Source organism: Alligator sinensis, unplaced genomic scaffold (genome assembly GCF_000455745.1).
Source record: "Alligator sinensis unplaced genomic scaffold, ASM45574v1 scaffold546_1, whole genome shotgun sequence".
NCBI classification, from domain to species: domain Eukaryota; kingdom Metazoa; phylum Chordata; order Crocodylia; family Alligatoridae; genus Alligator; species Alligator sinensis.
The window spans coordinates 1,678,575-1,687,507 of record NW_005842061.1 but is presented as its reverse complement, the minus strand read 5'-3'; positions in this window follow the sequence as shown (position 1 = coordinate 1,687,507).

Genomic DNA, 8,933 nt, shown 5'->3' with positions numbered 1-8,933 from the left:
TTCTGGTCTTTCAGACATCACCAAGCCTCTGCTTCAACCCCAAACATTCATGAAGTTTCAATTCCACACCACTAGACATAATTCACATCCAACCTATTCTATGACACCACATACTACAAACCATAGAGACCAACTTAAAAGAGAGCCAGGTGTGGCATTCTGGTTGGTGGTCTTGTAAGAGGAAGGAGACCTGCCACTCAGGATTGCACATCAGCTTTTAGGATCTGTTAGCTCTGTCTGATCCTGTAGAACAGGGATGTTGAATATATGGCCTGTGGGCCAGATCTTCCCTGCAGAACTGTTCCATTATGCCTGCCAGTAGTCTAGCAGGCTACCAGAAATTAGGGCCGTAGCCAGCAGTGCTGCAGAATTCAGGATCCCTGGGGGTCGAGCCAGGTCTATGCAGATACAGCTCTTGCTTGCTCCACTGTGGTCTGATCCCTGACTTGTGCTGCTGCCCAATCTCTGACCCTCACTGCTAGACCTGGACCCACTATAGGTGCTGCTGGCTCCACAGGTCTGCCCCAGGAGGAGCCCCTGCTGTTCAGCCGGAGGCCTGAGGAAAGTCTAACATCACCACTATAGAGATATAAATTAGCTAAATCATCCTAATTCTGACCCAGAATGAAGCAACCTTAAAGTTGGAATCGATTTACTACTCTTGTATTGCTACAGCATTATGCGTATGTAACAATTGTATTCTAATAGCTAGTAGGGGTATGCAAAATGGGCCCTATTCAATTTGGGTTCAGATTCAGCCCGAATCAGGGACAGTGATTCAATTTGTTGATTCAGATCACTCTCCCTGATTCAATTCGGCCAAATCCAAATCTGAAGATTCAATGCTGATTCTGAGAATCAGCAGTCGGACATAGACTCAGCTTTAAATGTTTTTTCTACATACCTTGATATGTAGCACAACTTGTGAACGCTGCAATGGTGGGGCAGATAGAGCATCACACAGGAGTGCAGGGGGCCCCCCCGCATGCTTGGAAGTGAACTCGGAAGTCAACTGGAAGTACTTCCGGTCCACTTCCAGGTCCTCTGGGGAGCATGCTGCCCCCACCCCAGGCGTACCCCTGGCTTGGTGATTGGCTACAGGAGGACCCTGGGTGCCCCCCCAGACCCAGGAGGCACTAGTCACTGAGCCAGGGGCCTGCAGGGAGCTCCCCCAGTGCGCTCCCAGCAGACCCAAAAGTGGACCGGACGTACTTCTGGTCCACTTCTGGGTCTGCTGCTGAGCGTGCTGAGGAGTCCCCCACTCTCCTGTGGGATGCTCCATCCTCCCTAGCATTGCAGCATACATGAGCCATCTGCTACCTTGAGGTATGTAGAAAAAATATTTAAAGCTGTGTCTGTCTGAATTGCCGAATCTTTCCGAATCTCTCCGAATCGATTCGGAGGTTTCCAATTCGATTCAGAGAGATTAAAGGGTCTCCTGATGTGATTCGAATGTGAAGATTTGGCCGCCAGATCAGGCCGAATCTCCTCTGAATCGAATTAGGGACCAAAACTTCGCACAGCCCTAATAGCTAGTATCAGTATCCTTTGATATTGAAACAATTGTAACATCAGTCTATACCCAAAGATGTTGCTCTCCTGGAAACCTTTGCTTATATAAACAGGAAAATCAGGCCTGAGCTACAAAGGTCAGATATGGATCCAAACTCTCCCCAGGTTCCTTGGTTGTTAGGTTTAGGGGCCTGATTTTGGCTTATCTCTGTTAGACAAACACAACTGTATTAACAGCTCTTAACAGACTTGTCTACAGCCTCGGTTTTGAGATGTAGAATATTCAAAACTTCCTCTGCTTCATGTATATCAAACATATAAGTGAATACAAAGCTACATAGCAATTGATGAGAGACAGAGGAAAAGAAACTATTTTGTAGCTTCAATTTGTTTTTTATTTTGAAACAGATTTAACAACTTGGGGTTTTCCTTAGATAAAAAACCCCTGCACTTTAAGCCTGTAGTGGTTGGCATTGTCAAAGATGATTGCCTTTTACACACCTGCAAAAAATCCAGGAAGCAAGCCTGCCTCTTCCCCAGGCCACTCTTCCTTGGTGCCGCACATCTGCTTCTCCAGCTCCAGCTTCCCTTTCTCAGGATGTCTCTCGTGTCCATCACTAGTAGCTGTGAATGAAAGGTGATAAAGGGAAATGGAAGCTCCTTCTCTGTTTGGCTGCTGAATCCAACACTCAACTCTAAATGATTCAGGTTTTATATGTGGAAATGTACACAGGAGATTTTACAGTGGCAAAGAATGATTCTTTCCATCGCACCTAACGAAAGAATAAGTTGTTGAAACAAACTACCTATAGAGAAGGTACTTGGAAAGTGCAATAGTCGATGGCTACAGCCTTGAGGAAGAAAACTTTAAATAGATTTCTGTGGCCAGCTATGATGGATACAACCAATGTTCCCTCTAAGGAGTAGCAATCCGTGAGCACGCCGCCTCGGTCAGTGAGCACGCCGCTTCAGTCCGGCTGGGGCCAGGGGCTGGAGCCAAGAGGCTGGGACTCGGGGCCGGAGGCTGGGAGCTGGAGGCTGGAGCCGAGAGGCTGGGGGCCAGGGGCTGGGAGCTGGGGGCTGGAGCTGAGAGGCTGGAGCCGGGGGGCCAGAGCCAGGAGCCAGGGGCCGGAGCTGGGGGCTGGCATGGGCTCCGCCAACTCTGGGGAAGTGCTCCGCTCCCCTGCATCAGGGCCAAGGAGTGGAGCACTTCCCCGGAGCTGGTGGAGCCAGCGCCAGCCCCCCCCAGCCTCCATCCCTGCCTTGCCTCACCTTGGGGAGCAGCCACTGCCTGCCCCTAGTGAGGCTCCGGTGGCTGTGGGACACTGCAGGACATGCCCCTCGAGATGATGCGGGGGAGCAGAGCAGTGTCCCGGAGTCGGCAGAGCCTCACTGGGGCAGGCAGTGGCTCTTTCCCAAGGTGAGGCAAGGCAGGGATGGAGGCTGGGGTGGGCAGCTGGCACAGGCTCCGCTGGCTCCGGGGAAGTGCTCCAATCCCCAGCCCTGATGTGGGGGAGCACAGCACTTCCCCAGAGCGAGTGAAGCCCACACCAGGCTCCCGTCCCAGCCTCTCCTGGTGCATGGCCTTGAAAAGGCTGTGCGCGGCCACACTATTAGTTGTGCGTGGCCACACACACACGCACCTTAGAGGGAACCTTGGATACAACCACCAGAAAAAAACAGGCCAATCATTCCTGCAACCCATTTCAACTATCTCCAGATAAAGCCTCTTTAGCAATGCAGGTTTAAATGGAGTTGAAAATCTGAAATAAGATCTGGTGGGAAAGAACTGTTTTGTCACTCTAGATGGGGCAATATTGCTGTATAAGTTCCTAATCTAGGTACGTTTCAAATCATAAGATACTGATTTGCTTCAAGAGAATGGACTATAGCAATTTCACAAAGCCTCTGCTCAGGCCTAGCAGTCCATTGGGCTGGCATGGTTGAGGCATACTGGTTTCCACAGCTGACAGCACATGAGGGACTGATGTGACTAGCTTTGACTCTCCAGTCCAAATAACCATTTACCATTTACAGATGGTCTGACTGGGGGTAGACTTTGGCACAAACCTGGAGCAAGGCTTGGATTCATTCCTCTGAAGACAGCACTGTTGCCACACCTTACTTGCCTACATAAGGGTGGCTATTATGTTCACACAATGGTTATAACAGTATAGGATAATGCAGGCTCTGGTGACAAGCACTTTATACTACCCCTCGGGTTTCCTTATGGCTCAGGCCTACAACTCATATCAGTGTTACTGAATGTTGCTGGATCTGTGGTGAACTCCAGTAAAGGTACTCTCTGCATTCTAACCTGCAGTGAATGTTGTGCTTCGGTTTAATGTGAGTGGCTGGTACAGCAAGTCTTAACCTCCTTAAAAAAGGTTGAACATCACTGTGACAGCAAATGCCTTGGCCAGACTCCTTTGCCCTTACAAAGAAATATGTTGTACAACATTGTGTAAGCAAGAGAGAACCAGAGCAGAGGGGAAAAAATTAAAAGCTTCATGAAAATCAGTGGTAGGCTGCAGAAATGAATACACATTTTCTGTGTACCAAACCCACAAATTATACAGCACTAGTTCATTTAGATGAGAAACTGTTGAAAGAATACAGCCATCAGAGGAACGTGTTTTCTATGCACTCCAAAGAAACAACATTAATTTGAGCTGTCAGATGACAAGAAACCTGTTAAAAGAAATAAAGAAAAGATTTCCTGCCTAGCAGACACTAAAATCTCATTTCAGGGAGCTGGCCATTTGAAGAATAAATGCTGTGTGCTACTGGACCCTCAAAGGGTTTGTTTGACTGAGGAGGAACAGCTCTCTCTTACTTTAACCTGGTCCCAGAAGGCATATTCCTTCAAACTATCCAAAACAGAGGGCAGGCTGGAGATGAATATGTGTTTTTTCTGCTAGTAATTTTCAGCACAGACTGCACGCAAAACATTCATTTAAAATGTGTAAATGACAAGGAACTAATCACATGGGAACTTGATTTAAGAGACCAATTCCAGCCTGTATTTTAACAAGCAGATGTTATTGTAGTCTCCTGCAGCTTTTCTGCAGAATTAGTGTGTGAGAGAGAGAGATGGACCAAAGGGATGGGCACAGGGACAGAAATGAGTGTGGCACATTACCTGGTGAGTTCAAACAACGTATTTTTTCTCAAAGTGCAAAAGAGGTCTTTAGAAGCCAGGAGCTTCTTGTTTTGTAATCCTAAAAGGCAGAAAGAAGTAAATATTTTTCATCCCAAGGCATAGCATAGGCTCTTTTTAGCACATATGTGGGATTACAATCAGGTCTTAATGTACTGCATGGCAAGACAGGTCTACCTTCTGTGGCAAGATCCTTGGTTCTGGGGTGTCCCTGGCTGTAGAACTGTGTTCAAGGCTAGCTTTTCCATTTATCTAGAAGTTATGTTTCAAGTCCTTGCAGTTATAACAATAACTTTGAAAATATAAACCTCTGTAAACAGATGTAGGGCTGTGTGCTGAAACTGGCAGCCAAATTAAAACAATGGACCTGACTGGAGTGAACTGTATAGTTGCTGTGGGATGCTCTGAAATTCCACTGCTGCCTGCAGGTCATTTCTTATGTTCTCCTGTAATGCTAACCAAGTTGTGCCCACCCTGAGAGCTCTAGCATGGCTTGAGGATGCTCCCAGCTGTGCAGAATGCCTGTTCATTTAGCTCCACGGAACTCATCAGAGTCCTTGTGGGAGACAGATGCAGCAAGCGCAGTTAAAGGAACCACAGAGTGCAGATGGTTTCTGTACAAGTTTCAGCCTTTCCCATGTTCTTCTACAGAATAGAGAAAAGGCTTCTTCTGATAGGCATGGCATAAATGTAACTGACTTTGGGTAAGCCCATAATCCAGTCAAAGGTGTGACTGCAGCATGGATAGATATACCTAACATAGCTTTAGATTAGCCAGCTTTGTTGCTGATAATAGTTTGCTCATAATAGCCAAGGCTTCAGTATGGGCTGCAAAATCCAGTGAAGAACCTGGGAAAATGCTCTGATGCCTAGCCTAAGATGAGCTTTCTGCTGCCAGGGCTACACTACTACCAGTGCTAGCACTACCAGCCTTAAAACAGTCTTCATACACTTTTGGCTGCAGTGTAGAAATACCCATAGTTCTAAGGGTACTATCTCACCAAAAATGCAGGTCTGTGCCACTCTGTGGGTGGAGCAGGTATCTGGCAATCTGCTCTGCCAAGTAACCATATAAGCTTACAATTGGCACTGATAATGGGGAGTCCTAGTGATCTTTTAATCTCTCTCACTCTGGTCCTCTGTCTAGAACAGGGGTTTTCAACTTTTTTTGGTCGGGGTACCCCTGGCGGCCAGTCAAGAAGCGTGGAGTCTCCTGGTGGCTGGTCAATGAGCTGGGGGTTCCCCCGGTGGCTGGTCGACAAGTGGGGGATGGGGGTACCCTGTACGGTATGCAGCAGCAGAACCAGGAGTGCCACCGGCTTCTCCACACAGCTGCTGCGTACCCCCTGGGGCCTTCCAAACTACCCCCAGGGGTACGTGTACCCCTGGTTGAAAACCTCTGGCCTAGAACACTGTATCTAGCACTTGTAATCTTACAAAGTTGGGTTAAATTACTTCAGAAGCTATCTTGAGAAACTACTGAACTAAGCATCAAGTTCTTCCTAGTTCCTGAGAACCAGTACACTTTCTCTTGTGTTCTATAGACATGGGGCATTTGTACACGTCATGTTTTTTGCCTTTTCTTGTGCTGCAACTGTGTTACTGTTTGCATGAGCAGGATTTCCAGATGCTTTAAAAGTCTTTCTGGTACATTAAACTAAAACTCCTCAGACATCGTGTAGTTTGGCTCACTGGGAATTAAAGCATTGTGGCCATGGATTCATTGCGTGCAAACACAAAGGTACTGAAAGATGTGTAATTAGCTTCTTTTTCCACCAGATGGTGCTGCGACTTTTTTGTAGATCACCTCTTTGTCCACCTGAGGAGAGAGGGACTGGTGTATTACTTACTGGTTTACTGGTGAACATGCACCCCCTGCTGTAATTCAGTAGGGAAGACAGCACTGGGGTAAATTGATATTTGGCTCCCCCTGCTGGAATTGACAGGGAATTGCACACCGGGCTTAATTTGTTTGAAAGCCCAGTGTGTGCAAACACTGACATAATGCTCCAAAATACAAAAGTTTAAATTTTACAAACCTATTTAACTAGGATGAAACACTGTGACATGTACAGGTGCCCATGATGACCAGATGGTTTTCATTTCTGCTATCCAAGTCCACTGCATGGCTATCATCCCTTCTCTTTAGTAATTACTCTTGATCTTCTGAAAGGATAAGAAGTATGTGGGGAAGGGAAACTGAGAAGCTGGAATCATGTCTCATAAAATGTTTAGCGTAAGTCATAACTATAGCATCTTTCCCTTTAAGGACCATGCAAACACTGGACAAGGTGGGCCAGAGCTAGAGAGGCCCTTTTCTGTTTCCTGGAGAATTTGTTCTAAGGGAGAGCTGATGGTGTCTCCACTACAGGGCCCGTCTGTGGATTCTAATTACCAAAGAAATCCTTCTTAGCTCCTGTGGGGGTTTCATCATAGCTCCCAACACCAGGAGCCACTGCATGAAGGTGCAGAGTCACTGGATACATAGTTTTCCACACCACTGCCATATATGCTAGAGCTGCACTGGCCCTCTACACCAATCTCAGTCTCCAACACAAAACCTCCTGCCTTAGCTAAATTGGTAACACCAAAGACCTCTGCTACAGTCTACATGAGCAAAACCTGATGCAGACCATGGGAGTTAGTTTAAACCAAGGAGATGCACTGAAATCATTTCTCCCATGAGTGAAATCTCTACAGCAGAACATAGCACCTCTGTATTCAGGCATGCAACCTGACACAACAATTTAGACTGTGAAGTGAGGAATACTTTATACAGCTGCAACTGCAAAGGGTGGTTAGGCAGACAGGATGTAATTACCTGAGCTGCAATTTGTCCAGGATTCTGTAGTTTTACTTTAACAGAAAGTGACACCAGATATGTAATATCCACAAGTGCTAAGAGGTTCATCATTTTCTTCTGATCAGATAGTTCCTTTAGTAGCACACTGCCCCCTATCCCTGTGCGTGGTTGTTCGCTTGGCACTGGCTGGGAGAGAAAAGCAATATATGCTGAATCATCAGTATCCCTTCCTGCAGCAGAACCTGAGGCTGGGGGTGGGAGGTCCCAGGGAGGCAACTGACTTGGACTAACCATGATCCAGCATAGGAGAACAAGGTGCTATGAAGGAAGGCTGAAGCAAAAGCATTTAAGAGTCAGTCTAAGCCCCAGACAGCAATCACTCTCCCTTCTAACACATTTGCCAGCCCGTCCATGTTGAGTCATAATATAACTCAGCCAACTTTGACTGAAGGTATTTGGAGTGTATATTCACTTTATATTCTGGCAACAGTTGAAAGGACAGAGACTGCTAGGTTCACCTGCTAGCAGAATTTTAAATCCCATGGACACTGTGTAGACCCTGGGCTCCTGGTTCTGAGTTTTCTTTATAACCCTCCTGTCCTCATGTCACTTGCCTCCTTTTGCTGAAATACCTATACCAAAAAAAGTCCACATGTCCTGCTTGCTGGGCCAGATTCATCTTCGCGCTAAGAAAGGAGCCAGTGGAAGAGTCATTGCAGAACCATCTTAAAGTAGGGCCAAATACTGGTTCCAGGTACTCTAGTAGTCCTAGGAAGTCAAAACAGAAGAGCTGCCATATATGAATCCTGGAGCCCAGGAACGGTGGCTGTGCCTTAAGGAAATGATCCTTCGGGCACAGAGGGAGACGATCCCGATGCGAGGAAAAAGAGGGAAAGGGGCCAGGAGGCTTCCTTGGCTGACCAGAGAAATCCAGGGCAGCCTGCGAACTAAAAGGGGAGCATATAAAAAGTGGAAACGGGGAGAGATTACCAAAGAGAAGTATACCTCCTCTGCTCGCACATGTAGGGAGGCAGTCAGACGGGCCAAAGCTACCATGGAGCTGAGGATGGCATCCCAAGTAAAGCATAACAAAAAATTGTTTTTTAGATATATAGGGAGTAAAAGGAAGGCCCAGGGAGGAATAGGACCTCTACTAAATGGGCATAAGCAATTGGTGACGGACAGGGGGGGACAAGGCTGAACACCTCAATGAGTTCTTTGCCTCAGTGTTCCTAAGCGAGGGGCAGGACAAGTCTCTCACTGGGATTGTAGAGAGGCAGCAGCAAGGCGCCAGACTACCAAGCATAGACCCTGAGATGGTGCAGAGGCACTTGGAGGAACTGGATGCCTTTAAGTCGGCAGGCCCGGATAAGCTCTATCTGAGGGTACTGAAGGCACTGGCTGACATCATTGCAGAGCCACTGGCGGGAATATTTGAACACTCGTGGCGCACAAGCC